At 50.0% G+C, this 22,290-nt stretch overlaps 1 protein-coding gene across 4 annotated transcripts in view; it reads right to left on the bottom strand.

Moving 5' to 3' along the window:
- The window catches only part of LOC101114246 (P2Y receptor family member 8), a 54,016-nt gene that overhangs the window by 19,837 nt on the left and 11,889 nt on the right, over window positions 1–22,290 (bottom strand). Inside the window, exon 1 of one of the 4 annotated variants that reach the window (XM_060408561.1) lies at window positions 9,959–10,466. The exons of 1 other annotated variant lie outside the window; for it this stretch is intronic. The gene's annotated coding sequence lies outside the window, so the exon portion shown is untranslated. Of the gene's footprint in view, window positions 1–2,632; window positions 4,354–4,918; window positions 5,935–9,958; window positions 10,467–22,290 lie in introns of those variants that run through there. 2 more of the 4 variants (XM_060408560.1, XM_060408562.1) reach the window with 2 other exon arrangements.

Consider the following 22,290-nt stretch of genomic DNA (forward strand, 5'->3'; position numbering starts at 1 on the left):
TTTTAAGATTTTTAAAAAGATTTTAAAGATTCTTTTCCCATATAGGTTATTCAGATTATTTTTAAGATTCTTTTCCCATACAGGTTATTAAGATTCTTTTTAAGATTCTTTTCCCATGTAGGTTATTAAGATTGTTTTAAAGATTCTTTTCCCATATAGGTTAAGATTCTTTTTAAGATTCTTTTCCCATGTAGGTTATTAAGATTCTTTTTAAGATTCTTTTCCCATGTAGGTTATTAAGATTCTTTTTAAGATTCTTTCCCATGTAGGTTATTAAGATTCTTTTCCCATATAGGTTATTAAGATTCTTTTTAAGATTTTTCCCATATAGGTTATTAAGATTCTTTTAAAGATTCTTTTCCCATATAGGTTAGTAAGATTCTTTTTAAGATTCTTTCCCATACAGGTTATTAAGATTCTTTTTAAGATTCTTTTCCCATGTAGGTTATTAAGATTGTTTTAAAGATTCTTTTCCCATATAGGTTATTAAGATTCTTTTTAAGATTCTTTCCCATGTAGGTTATTAAGATTCTTTTCCCATATAGGTTATTAAGATTCTTTTAAAGATTCTTTTCCCATATAGATTATTAAGATTCTTTTTAAGATTTTTCCCATATAGGTTATTAAGATTCTTTTAAAGATTCTTTTCCCATATAGGTTATTAAGATTCTTTTTAAGATTCTTTCCCATATAGGTTAGTAAGATTCTTTTCCCATATAGGTTAGTAAGATTCTTTTTAAGATTTTTCCCATATAGGTTATTAAGATTCTTTTTAAGATTCTTTTCCCATATAGGTTAGTAAGATTCTTTTTAAGATTCTTTTCCCATATAGGTTAGTAAGATTCTTTTTAAGATTCTTTCCCATACAGGTTATTAAGATTCTTTTTAAGATTCTTTTCCCATATAGGTTAGTAAGATTCTTTTAAGATTCTTTCCCATACAGGTATTAAGATTCTTTTTAAGATTCTTGTCCCATACACGTTATCACAGAACATTGAGTAGAGTTCCCTGTGAGTACGGGCGCTCTTTGTTGACTATCTGTCTCTATACAGCTGCGTATTTGTCCGTCCCGATCTCCCAAGTGATGCCTCCCCATTCTCGCAGGTTTTAGTATTTTTCCTGTTCTGAATGGTTCTTATTAAAGAAAGAATCTCAGTCGCTAGAAAGGAAAGGCGCCATGCGCTGCAGTGCATCTTTATAATCAATACATGTATTTGTCTTGATTACAAAGAGGCTCATAAGCTCAGAAATTCGCAACCGTCTTTTAGCCATCTTTATGAGAGTATGTAGTTGATGCACAGTGCCGTACTGGCCCTCAGGTGCACAGCAAACTGAATCAGCTACACGTGGACACGGATCTCCCCTCTTCCTCAGATTCTTGTTTTCCACTTAGGCCGTTACAGAGCATTGGGTAGAGTTCTCTGTGTTACACAGTAGGTTGACGATAGGTATCTCCTTTACATACAGCCGTGCGTATTTGCAAACCACACTGTCCTGTTCGGGTCTCAGAGTGGCCGCCCGGGAACTCTGCTCTGCTCTCTGTGTATTCTGCTGACGAACCTGAATCGTGCCCCCTTTTCTGGCCTGTGATGAGCAACTTTTACTGTTGGTGGTGGCGTCTGATAGATGCATTCGCATTTTGCAGCTTTAAAGATGTGTTTCACGGGGAGCATTTTTTGAAAGTGGTTTGCTTTATGGAATTTGCTCCATTATTCTCTCTGTTTTATGTCTTGGCTTTTTGGGCCGAAAGGCATGTGGGAATTTAGCTCCCCGACCGGGGATTGAACCTGCTCCCCCTGCCCTGGAAGGCAAAGTCTTAACCACTCAACCACCAGGGAAGTCTCGATATTTGGTATCTTTCAGTTCAGTTCAGTTCAGTTCAGTCCAGTCACTCAGTCATGTCTGACTCTTTGCAGCCCCATGGACTGCAGCACACCAGGCCTCCCAGGCCATCACCAATTCCCAGAGCTTGCTCAAACTCAAGTCCATCGAGTCGGTGATGCCATCCAACCATCTCATCATCTTTTTCTCTTTATCATTATCTTTAGGTTACAAGATCTTGCCACTATGTCATGTAAATTTCATACCTAGCACAGGAGAACCTTCTCTCACCAGTAACTAAAATTTTTCCTCCTCTTGTTTTTTTTTTGTAAGAAAAAAAATTCTTTCTACTTTAAAATTTTTTCTTATTTGGAAAAGAAATGAGACAACTGCTCCATGAGGAAGGTGGGATGTCAGTTCCCCAACCAGGGATGGAACCCGCTCGCCCTGCCGTGGCAGTGCACAGTCTCACGCACTGGGCCTCCAGGGGAGTCTGCCGTTTTGCTACTTCTGTGTTGCCAGCCTGTGTTGTAACTGTGGCATTACCCACAGGGACGGTCACCACGCCTGCCCTTGGCAGAGGCTCCGTGTCTGCTGAGCAAACGCATGATGGGATCCGAGAGAACAGGCCGCAAGGAAAATGTCAAACTCTCGGGAAGCAGGGGTGTCTGAGATGTCCCCGAGTTCGCTCACCCCTCTGAGCTCTGCTGTCTTCCCAGCTGGGGCCATTAGCCTTGCCTGAAGGTGTCTATCTGGGGGCACTGGAGATATCCCTGTAATTCTAACACCTTTATGAGATGTGGATACTGACCAAGTGATTCTAGACGGTACATGCAGGTGCTAAGTCCCTTCAGTGGTGTCCGACTCTTTGCGATGCCGTGGACTGCAGCCTGCCGGGCTCCTCTGTCCCTGGGACTTTCCAGGCAAGAACACTGGAGTGGGTTGCCATTTCCTTCTCCAATGCATGAGAGTGAAAAGTGAAAGGGAAGTCGCTCAGTCGTGCCTGACTCTTAGCGACCCCATGGACTGCAGCCCACCAGGCTCCTCCATCCATGGGGTTTTCCAGGCAAGAGTACTGGAGTGGGAGGGAAGCCCTTAGCAAGAGGCAAAAAGCCCAGAATAACCAACACACAACTTAAGGAGATGGAGAAAATGGGCTCATTGACACCACCTGACTTCCAGACGTACTACAGTAATAAGCTGTAGTAATTACCGTAGTGTACTAATAAGGTACAGTCATCAGCATGGCGGGTGGAAGGGAGAGGCACAAACTGTCATCTATAAAACAAGCTACAAGGATGTTAGGTATAAAATAGATTAACTAATGAGAGAGCATGAAGAGGGGATGGCACCCCACCCCAGCGCTCCCGCCTGGAGAATCCCATGGACAGAGGAGCCTGGAGGGCTACAGTCCACGGGGTCGCAGAGAGTCAGACACGACCGAGCAGCTAACGCTTTCAAAGCTGATTCACAGCAGAAAAACTAACAGCACATTGTAAAGCCACTACGCTCCAGTGAGAAATTGGTCCCAAATATTCACTGAAAGGACTGAGGCTGAAGCTGAAACACCGATCCTGTGGCCACCTGAAGTGAAGACCTGACTCATTGGGAAAGACCCTGATGCTGGGAAAGATTGAAGGCGGGAGGAGAAGGGGACGACAGAGGATGAGATGGTTGGATGGCATCACCGACTCAATGGGCATGAGTTTGAGCAAACTCTGGGAGCTGGTGATGGACAGGCAGGCCTGGCGTGCTGCAGTCCATGGGGTCGAAAAGAGTCGGACACGACTGAGCAACTAAACTGAAGAAATCATTTTACAAGTGTTGGGGAAGATCCAAAAAAAAAAAAAGCTACAAACACGTATTGTACAATACAGTTAATACAGCGGATATTTTATGATGCCGTCAAGGGAGTATTGTCTTTAAAAACTGTGAATCACTGGATTGTACACCTGGAACTTAAACACTGTTTCACGCCAATCATAGTGAAGTGAGAGAAGAAAAAAAAAAGAGTCATGACCTTTTAGGAATATTTTAGGTAAAGTTGTTTTTTTAAGGACAGTGTGGCCTTGGTGATACAATAGAGATGGATCAATGCCTCAGAACAGAGCGTACAAGGTAGACACTCTTCATGTGGTTAACTGATCTTTGACAAAAAAGCATTATAATGGAGCAAAAAAAAAAAAAAAAGAAAAGAAAAGAAAAAGGCAAAAACGAGCAAAGATCTTTGACAAAAAGGAGCAAAGGCGGTCCCTTCAAAAAAACGAGATTGGAGCAACTCACATCCACATGCAGAAAAGAAAGAGAATCTAGGCACAGACCTTTCTCCCTTCACAGTAATGAACTCAAAACGGATCACAGTCCAGATGTCAAACGCGAAATAGTAAGACTTCTACACACTAATGCAGAAGAAAAACCCAGATAACCCCGTGTGTGGTGATACCTTTTTTCTTGGCTTGGCCAAAACCGTCACTGGGGTTTCTCTATAACATCCTAGACACAACCCCAGAAGCACAATCCATGAAGGAAATCACAGATAAGCTGGACTTTGTCAACATTAAAAATATCTGCTCTCCCAACAAGTCTGTCCATAAAATAAGACAAGCTGTAGACTCCAGAAAAATATTCGCAAAAGACATGTGTGGGGCGGGGGTGGGTGGGTGGAAAGACCAGAATCCACAATATGTAAAGAGCTGTTTAAAAAATCAATAGGAAAATAACCATCCCAACTGAAAAAGGGGTGGCCAAACATCCAAGACCTTCACTGAAGAAGTTGTCCAGACGGCAAAGAGGCCCAGGAAAAGAAGGAACAGGTCGTAAGCCCGTCAGGTAATTGTAAAGTAACAGCCCACTGAGGACGAGCTGCCACCTGACCGGTATCAGAATGACTGGGATCTGAAAACACCGACGTCCACCGCCCGCCGGCGAGGAAACGGGAGCTCTATTCCACGCCGGGCTTTGTTAAGAGGGCCCTTGCGCATTCCATGACCCTCCGGTCACTGTGAGGCCAGAACCACACTCTAAGTAGGGCCTGATGACCTCAAGAGTCCACGTTCTCCAGGGTGCCTCCCCTGTCTTTGTCACCCCGGGACGTTACCTCTGCTGTGTCGTCCCTGAGGGGACTCTGTTCTGCAGACGGAGCGCTGGAGATGGGGTGGCGGGTGGAAACTGGACCGGGCGCCCGTCCCTCTGTGTTCTGAGTGGAAAGCTCGGATCGCAGGAGGGCTGAGCAGAGAGGCACGGGCAGGGCTCTTATCTCTGTCCCCCGTTCACGAGCCCCACAATTGCACAATCGGCACGCAGAGAATCACAGATCATTTGCATGCCCACACGTGTGTGATTTTCATCTGTCTTCTCCGCCACCCAGCCTAGGGTTCTCAGCCTCCCGTGTGTTTCTCTCTGCTCTCCAGACTTCCCCAAACGAGCCAGAGTCCACTTTCTACCCAAAGGGGGAAGAAAAAACAAAAAAGCCTCCGCTATTCTTTTGCATGACAGTGCTTTGTTCTTTAATTTTTTTTTTCCATTGTCAAACGTGTCTGAATCACACCTGCCAATTTAGCCTCTGTCTCTAAGGCAGGAAGCCACTCAAAGTGGATGCATTAATTAAGCATTAATGAACAGTGAAGCACCACTGTGTAAAGAAAAGAAAAAAGAAAAGAGCTGGCCTGGCGTAGGGGGTTGGGCGGCGGACCTGCCGGGAAATAGGAGTTTGCAGGTTGCATGTGTTGTGAGAGTCACAAGGGCTTGCTTCGTGGGTGAACCAGAACGCCAGCTGTGTGAAGAAGTGGGAGAGATTTGCTTAGCAGATCAGTAGACAGAGAAAGTCACAGAGACGAAGAGATAAAGGCAGAGATATAGAGAGAGTTCTGCACACCCTTGATTCCCCAGCGTATGCGTGCTACGTCGCTTGCCTAGCGACTCTTTGCAACCCTACGGGCACCTCTGTCTACGGGATTTCCCCCGGCAGGAATACTGGAGTGGATTGCCATGCCCTCCTCCAGGGGATCTTCCCAACCCAGCGATCGAACCTGTGTCTTCTGGCTTGCAGGCAGATTCTTTACCGCCTGAGCCACCAGGGAAGACCCGGCACCATGGAAAAGCTCGCTGGCTTGCCACTGAACACACACCCAGCTGCGTGTCTTGGCAATTTCTCAGGAGGTGCTTCGCGTTCCCCCAGAAAAGGATATTTTAAGCGAAGGCGCCGTAGTGAGCCCTCTTGGGTACTAGTCTCTATTAGACATGAAACTTCACAGACACGTCTCCTATCTGGACCCCCAGCCCCGACCCCCGCAAGCTCAGCCGGAGAAGGTCAGAGACTAGAGTCTCCCAGGCTGGACAGACCACACACCAAAACCTACAAGGATAACTCGGTGAATCTGGGACCCTCGGAGAAAGGGTCTCCAAAGAGCCCGTCCCCCGGAGAGGGTCCCAGATGACCCGGGGGGAGGGGAGCCCAGAAGGACATTTCAGGGCTTGCCAACTTAATTCTGGTTTTCATTTGGAACGTAGGAAAGACATGGCGCTTTGCTGAGAGTTAGCTGATGGAGTGACAATCAGCCTGTGTGGTTTACGGACGAAATGAATATAGGTGTTTTGAGATACACGGTCAGACACTGACCACCCGCCCCCCAGTCAGTAAGAGTTGGGTCTGGAAATGAGTGAATGAAAACCAGGCAGAGCTTGGAAGCTGTTTAATGAGGAAGAGGAGAGATGTCAGTGGACTTTCAAAGGAACTCTCATTCACCACCAACCTCAGAGGGATCTGCAGGGCCAGAGGGCTGCAATACGAGGTCAGAAAACGGCTAATTCTCCTGGGAAACAAGGGTACCATAAACCTAGACAGTCTATTAAAAAGCAGAGACATCTCTTTGCCGACAAAGGTCCGTCTCCTCAAAGCCATGGTTTTTCATGTACGGATGTGAGAGTTGGACTGTAAAGAAGGCTGAGTACCAAAGAATTGAGGTTTTTGAACTGTGGTGTTGGAGAAGACTCCTGAGAGTCCCTTGGACTGCAAGGAGATCCAACCAGTCCTTCCTAAAGGAGATCAGTCCTGAATATTCACTGGAAGGATTGATGCTGAAGCTGAAACTCCAGTCCTTTGGATGCCTGATTTGAAGAACCGACTCACTGGAAAAGACCCTGATGCTGGGAAAGACTGAAGGCAGGAGGAGAAGGGGATGACAGAGGATGAGATGGTGGGATGGCATCACCGCCTCGATGGACATGAGTTTGAGCAAACTCCAGGAGTTGGTGATGGACAGGGAGGCCTGGCGTGCTGCAGCCCATGGGGTCGCTAAGAGTCAGACATGGCTGAGCGAGTAAGTGATGCTTCCACACTGGGTGGGAGGAGGGGCTGCCCACACTCCTGGGCTTCTCTGCGGGGCCAGAAAGTGAGCAGAGATGAACCAATAAAGAGGTGTGGAAGGCTGAGCTCTGGTCTATGGTAGAAAGTGCCAACTGGGGATTGTGGCTTCCCGGTGCCCACAGAGAGAATGGAAACTTGCCAATATGGGTCAGTCTCCTGAGGCTGCCGGAACCCAACACCCCAAACTGGGGGGTTAAAACCACACACATCCATCCTCCCCGAGTCCTGGGGACCAGACTTCTGAGCTCAAGGGGACCCAGGGCTGAGCTCCGTCCAGAGGCTCCAGGGGAGGGTCCTTCCCGCCTCTTCCAGCTCCGTCCAGAACAGGCAAACACACAGACGTTAAAAAAAAAAAAAACAAAGAACGCAAGCAGACTTTTGCTTCGCAGGGTCTGCAAGGAGTAGGGACCTTACTCATGGGGGTGGGTGTCTCCTTTTGGGGGCGCTGAGAATGTTCTAGAACCAGAGACGACGGATTGAACAGCGCTGTGTATATCCTAAATGCCCCTGTATTGGTTTGGGACTTCCCTGGTGGCGCAGATGGTTACAAATCCGCCTGCCAACGCAGGAGACCGGGGCGCGATCCCGGGGTCGGGAAGATCCCCTGGAGGAGGAAATGGCAACCCACTCCAGTATCCTTGCCGGGAGAATCCCATGGACCGAGGAGCCTGGCGGGGCTGCAGGCCACGGGGTCGCAAGAATCGGACACGGCCGAGCGACTAACACGGACGCGCGTATTGTTTACTTCGAGGGGTTAACTGCGCATGGTTCAAATGCTGGCTTGGTTCTGAAAACAAGCCTCGTGAACACCAGGGGAAAGCCTAGGGCTGGGTCTGGGGTGCTTTGCTGTATCTCATTGGCCTGCTGCCCCGCAGACTCCCTGGCTCCCCGTTCGCGCCTCGTTTGGAGACCGTCCCTCCCTTGATTCCATCATCCGCACCCCTTCGGTCAGTGCTGGGTGTCTCGAGCTGACTGCTCGCCTGCGTGTCTGGGTCTGCGGTCCCCGAGGGTCCTTGAATGCCCGCCAGGACTTGAAGAGAGGAAGAGATGGCCTGGGCGTCCTCACTGTTTGCACGAAGGATGTTCCCAGACGCCTCCGTGGACTGGGAGAGCTGGCCGGGGGCTGCAGTTCTCATTCCCTTCTTTGCGAAGGTCACACATGACTCCTTCCGGGGCCCTGCGTCCCGGGGGGAAAGAGTGAGGAAGAGTCGGGCCACAGTTCCGGAGCCCTCGGGCCACGTCGTCCGGTGTTTGGAGGGCATCGCCCCGTGGGCGTGCCTGCTAAGTCGCTTCAGTCGTGTCCGACTCCTTGCCTCCCTGTGCCCTGCAGCCGGCCACGCACCTCTGTCCACGGGGCTCTCTGGGGACCCTGAGGTGCAGAGGGGTGAAGGGCCTGGTGTGGGACATGGTCAGCTCGGCGCTAAGTTCAGAGCCGGACACGGTGGGGTGCTCCTGGTAATGATGGAAGGCAGGGAGGGAGCAGGTGAGAGGTCGAGGGGAGCTGGATGCTCTCTGTGATGTCACAGGAAGAGGGTGGGACCAACAGAGGGAGGGATGCTGGGGATGGGGACCGGCCGGGGCTGGGACTCTGGACAAGCTAGCTACCCAGCCATCACCTCATGTCTCCCGCTGCATGGGACCTGTGTCCAGGCCCTTCGTGTCCCCTGCACTGACGTGGCGTCCAGTCCCCTTGTGTCCCCCATAATTACCTGGCGTCCAGGCCCCTCATATCCCCTGCACTGACCTGTGTCCAGGCCCCTCGTGTCCCCTGCAGTGACGTGGCGTCCAGTCCCCTTGTGTCCCCTGCACTGACCTGGCGTCCAGGCCCCTCGTATCCCCTGCACTGACCTGTGTCCAGGCCCTTTGTGTTCCCCTGCTCAGGGAAGACAGGAGCAGACAGGGCATAAATGATGACTTCAGCCCCTGGATCAAGCCACTCCTGAAGCTTCCCCGACATTTCTGATGACCCAGCTTGTCGGTTTCAGCGTCGACCTATGCTTCTCACGAGCCAAATCTGTATGGTTTCCCACCAAAACCGTTATGACTCACCCACCGGGAGCCCGCGTGCACCAACCCCTCCGGTGGGAAGCCAGGAGTCCACAGAGCCGTCATCTCCTCCTTTGACCAAGGCTTGGACACCACGGTAGCCACATGCACTCAGCCTTGGGCGCCCACCTGCTCCCCTCCCTGCCTCTGGATCTTAGGCAGATTCCTCAACTCAGAGCCACTGTTTCCATCTCAACAGGCACGACAACAAGAGCACTTTAGGGTGTGGAAGGATGGGGGACGTTTCCATGTACGCCTCAGGCATCCCTAGAGACCCCATCTCATGACCCGTTCACACCCTTTGTCCTCTCTGCAAACCCCACGAGTAACCCTTACGTCTCTGGGGTGCCCGGGTTACTCTCACACAGTCCTGAGAAGAGCTGATGTGACGTGAGCCCTCTCGGCACAATTATTCATAATTGCGAGCTAAGTTGCTTCTGTCGGGCCAGAGTCTTTGCGACCCCGTGGCCTGTAGCCCAGAGGCAAGAGCACTGGAGTGGGCTGCCATGCCCTCCAGGCATCTTCCTGACCCAGGGATCGCACTCGCGTCTCTTGTATCTCCGGCGTTGGCAGCCGGGTTCTTTACCAGCAGTGCCCCCTGGGAACCCCATTAATACACGTCATCTTTAAAATGGACACTTGGCGTCCCCACGCCTCCCGGGGCCTCCGTGGGGGACACTGTTCCCTTTGTGGTCCCTCCGTCCCGTCCCGGGTCCCGTGACTCACGTGGATGCAAGGAGGGAGGCCGTCCTGGGTGAGCAGACTCGAGCCAGGCGCTGGGGAGACCCTCCCGGCCCCCTTCAGAGGGGGAAAGCCCAGATCACAGACACCAGATCACAGAAATGGGGCGGAAGGACAGCTTCCCCGCGTCTCCCGGGGACCCTACTGCCCATCCGCCCGCCAGCACTTCAACCGACACAGTCCACAACCCTCCAGGGACACAGTCGGCCGCCTTTTAACGGTAATCTGTCAGCTGAATGCTTTAATTAAATGCGCAAACGTTACGAAACTCTCGGAGCCTGCCCGCAATGGAAAAGCTTCCTCTTTTTCACGGTGGGGTCCCTGTAGCGGGGCGGCGGGGGGGCAGTTGGTGGCAGTGGACGAGGTCACCAGAGGGGATTTTACGCATTTTCATAGTACCTCTTTTAAAAACAAGGGTAAAACGAAGTCAGTCTCACTGAAACAGATTCAGGAATCACTTCCTAAGACTTGCTAGTGGATGATGAGAAAGTGCAGCAACTTGAAATGAGGTTTTGTTGGAATATATTTAATATCCGTTTGTTTTGGAAAAGCTGCTAGTTAGGAACTATTTAGGAAATCATATGAAGAAGGCTGAGCACCGAAGAATTGATGCGTTTGAACTGTGGTGTTGGAGAAGACTCTTGAGAGTCCCTTGGACTGCAAGGAGATCCAACCAGTCCTTCTGAAGGAGGTCAGCCCTGGGATTTCTTTGGAAGGAATGATGCTGAAGCTGAAGCTCCAGTACTTTGGCCACCTCATGCGAAGAGTTGACTCATTGGAAAAGACTCTGATGCTGGGAGGGATTGTGGGCAGGAGGAGAAGGGGACGACCGATGATGAGATGGCTGGATGGCATCACTGACTCGATGGACGTGAGTCTGAGTGAAGTCCGGGAGTTGGTGATGGACAGGGAGGCCTGGCATGCTGCGATTCATTGGGTCGCAAAGAGTCGGATGCAACTTAGCAACTGAAGGATAGCAACACAGACCCAGACCTGGGATGCCTAGATGACACGGTAGCTCTATTTTTAATTGTTTGCGGAATAGATCTACACAGTGAGGTCCAGCTGTACTGTGGAATATTATACAACCGTGAAAAGGGAAGGATATTGTGAGACAGGCCACCACAGAGATGAGCCTTCAGGACGTGATGCCCAGGGAGAGAAACTCACAAAAAACACAGATCCTGTGTGAAGACACTCACAGGCGGTCCGACCTGCCTAAGCCATTGTGCCCAGTGACAACAGTATTGTATTACACACTGAAAAATCCATTCTTAAAAATCGCATTTAAAGGCAAAAACAAAATAACGTGAGATAAAGTAACCTGAAAAATATTTTCAAGAAAGTAAAATACGGGTTTGCTTTTGTTGTTTGGCAGCTGAAGTGAAAGAAAGCGAAAGTGTTAGTCACTCAGTCGTGTCTGACTCTTTGTGACCCCCATGGACGGTAGCCCACCAGGCTCCTCTCTGCATGGGATTTCCAGGCAAGAATACTGGAGTGGGTAGCCATTCCCTTCTCCAGGGGATCTTCCTGACCCAGGGATTGAACCTGGGTCTCCTGCATTGCAGGCAGAGTCTTTACCACTGAGCCAGCAGGGAAGTCCCTCACATCCACGTCTTTGTGACCCCGTGGACTGCAGCCCACCAGGCTCCTCTGTCCATGGGATTCTCTGGGCAAGAATTCTGGAGTGGGTTGCCATTTCCTCCTCCAGGGGATCTTCCCCACCCAGGGATCGAACCCGGGTCTCCTGCATTGCAAGTGGGTTCTTCCCCAGCTGATCCACCAGGAACGCCAAGATGGGAAATCAATCAGGAGTTTGGGATTAGCAGACAGACTGCACCACATATAAAACAAATAAAACACTCAGTTCCTGCCCAAGGAGTCTCATTCAGTGTAATAATGTCTAATGTAAAAGAATCTGAAGCAAAATCAAATCACATAAGATTAAAAAAAATCGTCAAGATAAAATATAGAAGAGCTTCTCAGATTGGGAAGGAGGGAAAAGGGGACTTTCTGCACTGATTCTGGCGTGAGCTTTCGGTGTCCTGTGCAGAGCGTGGAGACGCCACATGGCTACTGAGCAATGCCGTTGGGGCTGCCCTGGGCTAGGAGATGACCATGGGTAGCCCAGGTCGCCTGGAGTCACCGTGGGGTCCTTCTAAGTGGCGCAGAGGCAAGAGTGTTAGTTGCTCGGTCGTGTCCGACTCTTTGTGACCCTGTGGTCTGCAGCACGCCAGGCTTCCCTGTCCATCACCAACTCCTGGAGTTTACTCAGTGGAGTCGGTGATGCCATCCAACCATCTCATCCTCTGTCGTCCCCTTCTCCTCCTGCCATTACCAGACATCAAATCCACCTCCCGTGCGTGGGGGAAAGTCCAAGAAACCCCAAGGCAGGGACTTTTCTCCAGTGACCTTCTCCATGACCACAAAAGAGCGTGCCAGGGTGTGAGAGCACCCCGGGAGTGTCCGGGGCTGGGCCCGGCTCTGTCTGTGTCGAGAGATGATTCCTGACAAGCACGAAGTGTCAGCCCCGGGAGCCGTCGGCAGCGTGACTGTCTGGGGCCTGCAGGGTTTCACGTGTCTCTGAGTTTCTGTCTGGCTTTCGCTTCTGGACTCGGGTAAACAGAGCGCTTTCCAGGCATGTGGTGGGTGGAAAGAGACCCCCAGGTGCACGTTGAAAACGGAGTGAATTTCTTTATGCTCCTGCAGAGACATCCCCCTCCCCCTCCCCAGCCCGCCCTGTCCCTGCGTCCCTCTGTCCCTCTGCCGCTGGGAAGATGAGTTTGACAGATGCCCGTGGTTTTCAGCGCTCTCCCTTCCTCCCTGACCCAGTTCATGGTCCTTTGTTGCAGCCCGCAGGGAACGCGAGCCGTGATAACTTTCTCTGTGCACGAGAAAAGACTTTCAAGGGTGACGGCTAACATGTTAAGTTTCAAAGGAGGCGTGTGCTTTCCCGACACGCTGTGAACCACATGCCATTTTAAGATACAACTGCTGGCTGGCCTTCGTGAGGGTTTCCAGGGCGTGCTAACTCTTTCCTGGGAAATAACACTCCTTCATTCATTGAAACAGCCCGTGGAGAAACTGTATGTATAAGGACTGGGGAGGGATGTCCTTGGTGTCCCGTGGTTAAGACATCGCCTTCCCAGGTGGTACAGGTTCCATCCCCCGGTCTGGGAGCTCAGATCCCACGTGCTTTCAGCCAAAAAACCCAAAACATTAAAACAAAAGCAAGACTGGAACAAATTCAATAAAGCCTGTAAAAATGTTCCACATCCAAAAAAAAAAAAAATCTTTCAAAAAACGATGGAAAACATGTTGCAATATCCCTGTCCTTTTTCCTTTAAATCTTTTTTTTTAAGTTCACTTTACCACTTTCTCTTTGTGACCTTGTCTTTCATTTTTATCATCTTTGCAGACTCTAAATTTAATGTCGTCCAAATCTGCGTTGGGACTCCTTTTATCACCTCGTCCAACTCAAGACAACAAAAATAGGTGTTAGCATTGACACGTTTTGAGATGGTTTTCACTTCCTGTAGCAGCGCAGGGCCGACGTGCTAAAACGTTTCTTCCGAGTGAGTGGTCCTCGGGTGAAAGCTGATCAGAGCAGCATAACTATTGTGCAGCTTCGTACACAAGCTTGTTGCTGTTCAGTAACTCAGTCGTGTCCGACACTTTGCAACCCCATGGACTGCAGCACGCCAGGCCTCCCTGTCCATCACCATCTCCCAGAGCTTGCTCAAACTCATGTCCATCGAGTCGGTGATGCCATCCAACCATCTCATCCTCTGTCGTCCCCTTCTCCTCCCGCCTTCAACCTTTCCCAGCATCAGGGTCTTTCCCCATGAGTCAGCTCTTGGCATCAGGGGGCTAAAACATTGGAACTTGAGCTTCAACATCAGTCCTTCCAGTGAATACTCAGGGTTGGTTTCCTTTGTTTAAAACAATGTATTGGATGTTATTTATGCCCTGGAGGAGGTGAATCCCAGTCCAGATCTTCCAATGCATTTAATGAAAAGGAAGATTCACACGGCTAAAGGTTTATAAAACCCTGTACCTGGCTTCCCAGGTGACTCAGTGGTAAAGAACCCATCTGCCAATGCAGGAGACACAAGAGACCCGGGTTCCATCCCTGGGTCGGGAAGATCCCCTGGAGGAGGAAGCGGCAACCCCCTCTAATATTCTTGCCTGGAGAATCCCATGGACAGAGGAGCCTGGTGGTCTGCAGTCTACAGGGTCACGAAAGAGTCAGACACAACTGAGTCACACACACACACACACACACACACACACGTGCAGCTAGTATGTCAGTTAAGCTTCTATTAATTTCTTTATTTTTTTGAAGTATAGTTGATTTATAATGTTGTGTTAATTTCTGTTGTTCAGCAAAGTGACTCATTTTGACTGTGCGGATCACAAGAAACTGTGGAAAATTCTGAAAGAGATGGGAATGCCAGACCACCTGACCTGCCTCTTGAGAAACCTGTATGCAGGTCAGGAAGCAACAGTTAGAACTGGACATGGAACAACAGACTGGTTCCAAATAGGAAAAGGAGTACATCAAGGCTGTATATTGTCACCCTGCTTATTTAACTTCTATGCAGAGTACATCATGAGAAACGCTGGGCTGGAAGAAACACAAGCTGGAATCAAGATTGCCAGGAGAAATATCAATAACCTCAGATATGCAGATGATACCACCCTTATGGCAGAAAGTGAAGAGGAACTAAAAAGCCTCTTGATTAAAGTGAAAGAGGAGAGTAAAAAAGTTGGCTTAAAGCTCAACATTCAGAAAACGAAGATCATGGCATCTGGTCCCATCACTTCATGGGAAATAGATGGGGAAACAGTGGAAACAGTGTCAGACTTTATTTTGGGGGCTCCAAAATCACTGCAGATGGTGATTGCAGCCATGAAATTAAAAGACGCCTACTCCTTGGAAGAAAAGTTATGACCAATCTAGATAGCATATTCAAAACAAAGACATTACTTTGCTGACTAAGGTCCGTCTAGTCAAGGCTATGGTTTTTCCTGTGGTCATGTACAGATGTGAGAGTTGGACTGTGAAGAAGGCTGAGAGCCAAAGAATTGATGCTTTTGAACTGTGGTGTTGGAGAAGACTCTTGAGAGTCCCTTGGACTGCAAGGAGATCCAACCAGTCCATCCTAAAGGAGATCAGCCCTGGGATTTCTTTGGAAGGAATGATGCTAAAGCTGAAGCTCCAGTACTTTGGCCACCTCACGTGAAGAGTTGACTCATTGGAAAAGACCCTGATGCTGGGAGGGATTGGGGGCAGGAGGAGAAGGGGACGACTGAGGATGAGATGGCTGGATGGCATCACGGACTCGATGGACGTGAGTTTGTGTGAACTCCGGGAGATGGTGGTGGACAGGGAGGCCTGGCGTGCTGCGATTCATGGGGTCACAAAGAGTCGGACATGACTGAGCGGCTGAACTGAACTGGTACGTTCTCGTTCGTGTATTTTTCCACTGCGGTTTATGACAGGGTGTTGAATATAGTCCCCATGCTATACAGTAGGATGTTGTTGATTATCCATCGTGTGTATATAAAGTTTGTATCTGCTCAGCTCAAACAAGGATACTGGAGTGGGTTGCCATTTCCTGCTTCACTGTTCATTCCTATGGGATGTAACTGCGTGTTGAAATGCTAAAACCATTAAAATGAGGAAGCGTGACTTTGCGGGCGTTTTTCACAAGGAAACCTGAGTCGTAAGGGGCTTCCCTGGCGGCTCAGATGGTAAATATGTATGCTATGTCTCTTCTGTCCCCACGAAAACACTCAAGTACAACACCCCTCTTGTGCTAAGTGAAATGGTTCAGAGAAAGACAAATATATTATTTTTGTATGTATGTAGAACCCCAAAATACAGAATATGAGCAATACATACAATTGCTGGTGTGTAGGACATGAAAAAAAATAATACAAATGAGTTTACAAAACAGTCAAGACATGGAGGCAACATAAATGTCCATCGACACAGGACTAGTTGAAAGAGACTGCTGCACGTCCAGCACGGAATATTACTCAGCCATGAAAAAGAATGAAAGAATGCCATCTGCAGTGAGATGGATGGACCTAGAGACTGTCACAGGCTTCCGTGACGGGTCAGTCGGCAAAGAATCCGCCTGCCCGTGCAGGAGATGGGGATTCGAGCCTTGGTTCGGGAAGATCCCCCTGGAGGAGGAAATGGCAACCCACTCCGGTATTCTTGCCTGGAGAATGCCATGGGCAGAGGAGGCTGGCGGGGCTACAGTCCACGGGGTTGCGAAGAGTCAGACTCGACTGGACACGCAAGTTCAGCTTCCTTTGCTCCCTGTGTCATTCGTGAGAAATCTCCTCTGTCTCTCTCACGCTCCTTTCTCTCACCCTCGGGTTATTTGGAATCGTCCAGCCCTTGAAGGGTCATGGGCCCTCTTTTAGTTGCTGGTTTGCAGCCCAGTTCCATGAGGGTTGGGCTGCGTGTGCCGAATGTGTTTCGTCCTTTGAAATGCGTGAGGTTTGCTGCAGGCCCAGGAGTCCTATGCTCCGTTCGGGAACTGCGTGGACGTTATCATTATGTCTGCGGTGTCCGGAGGGAGGGAAGGAAATCTGGGATGAATGACCCTCCGTGCACTGGGTTTCATGGTCTCTGACCCTTGCGGCGCATATGTGCGTTCCCAGCTGCTCGGTCATTTCCAACTCTTTTGCGACCCCGTGGACTGTAGCCCGCCTGGCTCCTCTGTCCATGGGATTCTCCAGGCAAGCACACTGGAGTGGGTTGTCATTTCCTCCTCCAGGGGAATCTTCCCAACCTGGGGAGTGAACCCCCATCTCCTGCATGGGCAGGCGGGTTCTTTACCACTCAGCTGCCTGGAGGATCCTTGGATTAGGGACCACACCCCAGAGGACTCTGCTGCAAAAAGGATCTTAAAAGACTGTCCTCTGTAAGGACCTTGTTTCCGAAAAAAAAAAACAAAAACGGGGGGTCATATTCTGAGGTCTTGGGGGTGACTACGTTCCCCAGCTGAACTTCCGAGGTGCACATTTCTGCCCCTAAGAGTCCCACGTCTAAGTCAGCGGTATTTTGGCATTCCCAGGTCAGCAGGGTGCATAACGGAAGAGGCATCTGGTGTTTTGTTGTTTCCCGCGGAGTGAATCAACACGAGGCGTTTCTCTGTGCTCTGACCATTCAGCTGCTCTGTGGGCTACGAGCCACCCAACACTTGTGCTCTGCACACTTCGAGTCTGAGGCCCCATCTCCAACAACCAAGAAGCGGGGCCCCTGGGTGGAGAAGGGCTGGGTTTCCTGGGTGACGAGAGGAGACCAGGGGCTGACGCTTGAGAAGCTGATAAGATCGTAGGAAGCAGATGTTTATCTTTCCGTGAAGGGCATAACAAACATCACGTAACACCTCGGGGAGCTGACGGCCAAGGACCCTGGGTTTCCCACCGTGGTGGGGAATCAAAAAAAATGGACCCTGTCCGTCCGCATACATGTGCTGAATCTCCAGGGACATAACAAAAGATATCTCTACTTTGGCTCTGATCACAACAGTTAGAATCTTCTCGCTTAGATTAGGGAAAAAAAAAAAAAAAAGGTTCAGACAGGAACGCATCTGCCTGCAGTGCAGACCTGAATTTGATCCCTGGGTTGGAAAGATCCCCTGGAGGAGGAAACAGCAACCCACTCCAGTATTCTTGCCTGGAGAAATCCCCATGGACAGAGGAGCCTGGCGGGGCTACAGTCCATGGGGGTCACAAAGAGTCGGACACGACTGAGTGAGTTAGCATGCATGTCTAAAATTTGTAACAGAAATATATGCTGATAGATACTAACGAAAGCATCTTTGTTTTTCCTTCTTAAACCCTGCTCCATGTAGTGGTACCAAACCATCATGCTGCAGAGTTTGCATTCAAGACAGTGTTCTGATCACTTAGGCCTCAATAAGAGTAAAAAAAAAAAAAAAAGTCCACACAAAGACTCGTACAAGAGAAGAAAACACATTATCTCATGCTCTGAGCCCCTGGAGGATGAGCCTGGAGGTTTGTCATCCAGGAGGAGAAACAGGCTCATGCTCTTGGCGAGGCAAGAGGCCTGTTGGATGGAGGGGTGGGGGCGGGGGGTTCCTGCCCACCCCAGACCCCCAAGGACCCTTGAGAGATTCCCCGCTCTGTGGTTGCCACGGTGACTAGAAGCTCCACACAGTATCACCTCATCCCAGTGACTAAAGAGCCTGACACTGGAGTCCTGGGTGCTTCCCTGCTCTGGACACACGTGGTTCCCTGGGACAGTAGATATGCCTCGGAGTGTCCATACCCACAGGAGGGCATACGGGGAGGGTTGTGGGAGTGGCCGAGACCCCGGGGGTCCCAGTGTGAGGACTAAGGGGCTGGTCACAGAAACCAAGGGGTGTGATCACGTCCGGGGGCCCGATGTAGGGCACAGCAGAGACTTGAGGGAGCTGGTCGGGTCCTTGGGAGCCAGGCCAGGCCATGAGAGGCAGGGTCAGCCTTAAGTTAGGCCTGCAGTCCAGGCAAACTGCTACCAAACCAATACAGTCAATTTTGTCTAAAATATCCGTGTGTGTGTGCTTGTGTGTGTGTGTGTGTGTGCACACTCAGGCATGTCCGACTCTTTGTCACCCCATGGACTGTAGCCCGCCAGGCTCCCCTGTCCATGGGATTCTCCAGGCAAGAACACTGGAGTGGGTTGCCATTCCCTTCTCCAGGGGAGCGTCTTGACCCAGGGATCAAACTCACATCACAATCTCCATGCCTGCATGCTAAGCTGCTTCAGTCGTATCCAGCCTTACGTGACCCCATGGACTGCAGCCCACCAGGCTCCTCTGTCCATGGGGTTCTCCAGGCAGGAACACTGGAGTGGGTCGCCATTCCCTTCTCCACACAATATCCGCATAGGTGGTCAGTTACCAGCCTAGATGTTGCTGCGCAGCTGCTTTCTTTAAAAAGCCGTGATTCACATTTAAAGCATTGAACTCTGAGCAAAACACATGACCTGTCATACCATGGTTGGGCCTCGTCTCATCAGTTGAAAGCTTTTGGAGGAAAGAAACAGATCCTCCGAGGAAGATGGAATTCTGCCTCCAGACAGACTTCAGATGCAACCTACAATATCATCGCTTCCCTCGGCCTCCAGACTACTGGTCTACCCAGCAGAACTGGGAGTTATCACGATCCACCGCAGACGTGACTTTGAACAAACTCTGGGAGATGGTAAAGGACTGTGAAGCCTGGCATGCTGCAGTCCACGGGGTCGCAAAGAGTTGGACACGACTGAGCGACTGAACAACAACGTATCTTCCATACTCATAAGGCTTTTCCTTAACCTCTGTCTCTCATCTCTATGTATCTAGTTAATTTATAGACAAGTATATACATCTATCTATCCTATATCTATCCTCTATCTTGCATATCTATTCATCCCCATCCAACCATTCATGATCTATCTATCTATCTATCTAAATAAATAAGGATCTATCTACCTAATCATCCATCCTTTTAATACTTGTCTTAGCTTTGGAGCTGGCCTGGTAAAGAATCCGCCTGCCAATGCAGGAGCCACAGGTTCTATCCCTGGGTCAGGAAGGTCCCCTGGAGGACGGCATGGCAGCCCACCCACTCCGGTATTCTCACCTGGAGAATCCCACGGACAGAGGCGCCTGGAGGGCTACCGTCCGTGGGGCTGCACAGAGTCGAAGATGACTGAGTGGCTGAGTGTACCACAGCACGTTAGCGTCCTGCAGAGAATCAGAGCCAAGAGCATTTATATTTTAAGGAAACAACTCCTGTGATCACGGAGACCGAGACGTCCCCCGACATTCTGTCTCTGCTCTAGAGACCCAATGGGGCAACGTTGGGAGCTGACCAATCCTCAGGACCAAAAAAACCATCACCACGCCCATAACCAACGTGTCCTTAATTTACCCCGTGTCCCATGACGGAGTCACAGAGCCGGCGCAACGTTGAATACCAAGGACTGCTGATATACCCATTGTATGGATTTCTAGACTGAGGCTCGGGAGAGCTAAGGGCACCCTCTCGAGCCAGTTAGACCCGTTTTGCTGGTGGACACCTCTCGCCTGTGTGGTTTTATATTTATAGAAGCTCTTTTATTTTGTAAGGGCAGCATCATTGTGATGAGAAAGTGGTGTTTTTCTCGTTTGATGGAAGAGGAAATTGAGGTTTAGTCATTAGGTCACGGGGTGGCCACGGTCAGACACACAGCTGGGGGTGTATCTCCAACTGCGGGAAGAAGCAGACTCCCAGCGGCCTCACCAGACAGACACACACCTCTTCTCACGGTGAGGCCGGACTGTGATGGCCCGCTCCGTGATGCTGCGGGTGGCCCCGTGGTCTTCCCATCTGGCCTTCACAGCTTCCCAGGGGATCGGGGCCTGTCTACAGATCCATCCTCATGACACAGCCCCAGCCAGACACGTGGCAGTGGCTTTGGGTCAAGCGTCTAAGGGCTGCTCTTGGTCATGCTGCACTGGACGCCGTCCAGCTAATGCTGATTTTCTTGCCGCTGTTCCGAGTATCAGCATCCCTCAAAACCACGGGCAGTCCGTCCACCAGCTGCGGCTATTTAAACCGGGCCCTGCGGCGGTCAAGGGCTTTCGGCTGTGGGTGACCAGGTCGCCCTCGCCCACTGGGGACACTCAGCGGTGTATGTAGCTGTTTCTGCTTGTCATCACCTCCGGAAGGGTCTCCTGGCACGAGATGGGTGGAGACCAGGGACGCAGCAGGGTGCCGGACTCCCCACATCGGAGAGTCGTCCAGCCCCAGGTGTCATTTGTGGTGAGTCTGAGACACCCTGACCTAGCTCGAGAGACTTCATCGACTTATGAATGTATCCATCATCATCCATCATGTACCTGTAAGTCATCCACGTAGGAATCATCTAAGTATCTATAGACCTATCATCTATCTCCCATCCATCCGTCCATCCATCTACCTGCTAATATGTATTATTTAACCATCATCCATCCATCTAGATATGCAGATGAAACCACCCTTATGGCAGAAAGTGAAGAGGAACTCAAAAGCCTCCTGATGAAAGTGAAAGAGGAGAGTGAAAAAGTTGGCTTAAAGCTCAACATTCAGAAAACGAAGATCATGGCATCCGGTCCCATCACTTCATGGGAAATAGATGGGGAAACAGTGGAAACAGTGTCAGACTTTATCTTTTGGGGGGCTCCAAAATCACCGCAGATGGTGATTGCAGCCATGAAATTAAAAGACGCTTACTCCTTGGGAGAAAAGTTATGACCAACCTACTGCTACTGCTACCGCTAAGTTGCTCCAGTCGTGTCTGACTCTGTGTGACCCCATAGACGGCAGCCCACCAGGCTCCCCCATCCCTGGGATTCTCCAGGCAAGAACACTGGAGTGGGTTGCCATTTCCTTCTCCAATGCATGAAAGTGAAAAGCGAAAGTGAAGTCGCTCAGTCGTGTCCGACTAGTAGCGACCCCATGGACTGCAGCCTACCAGGCTCCTCTGTCCATGGGATTCTCCAGGCAACAGTACTGGAGTGGGGTGCCATCACCTACTCCGATGACCAACCTAGATAGCATATTAAAAAGCAGAGACATTACTTTGCCGACTAAGGTCCGTCTAGTCAAGGCTATGGTTTTTCCTGTGGTCATGTATGGATGTGAGAGTTGGACTGTGAAGAAGGCTGAGCGCCGAAGAATGGATGCTTTTGAACTGTGGTGTTGGAGAAGACTCTTGAGAGTCCCTTGGACTGCAAGAAGATCCAACCAGTCCATTCGGAAGGAGATCAGCCCTGGGTGTTCTTTGGAAGGATTGATGCTAGAGCTGAAACTCCAGTGCTTTGGCCACCTCATGCGAAGAGTTGACTCATCGGAAAAGACTCTGATGCTGGGAGGGATTGGAGGCAGGAGAGGAAAGGGCTGACAGAGGATGAGATGGCTGGATGGCATCACTGACTTGATGGAAGCGAGTCTGAGTGAACATGGGAGTTGGTGATGGACAGGGAGGCCTGGCGTGCTGCAATTCATGGGGTCGCAAAGAGTCGGACACGACTGAGCGACTGAACTGAACTGAACTGAACATCCATCTAGGAATCATCTAAGTATCTATAGACCTATCATCTATCTCCCATCCATCCGTCCATCCATCTACCTGCTCTCATGTATCATTTAACCATCATCCATCCATCTATCTGTCTTCCTATCCATCCATATCTATCTATCATCATCTATCTCCCATCCATCCATTCATCATCATGTATCATTAACCGTCATCCATCCATCTATGTATCATCTAGGTATCT

The sequence above is a fragment of the Ovis aries genome, chromosome Y, assembly GCF_016772045.2.
Source record: "Ovis aries strain OAR_USU_Benz2616 breed Rambouillet chromosome Y, ARS-UI_Ramb_v3.0, whole genome shotgun sequence".
Taxonomy (NCBI): Eukaryota; Metazoa; Chordata; class Mammalia; order Artiodactyla; family Bovidae; genus Ovis; species Ovis aries.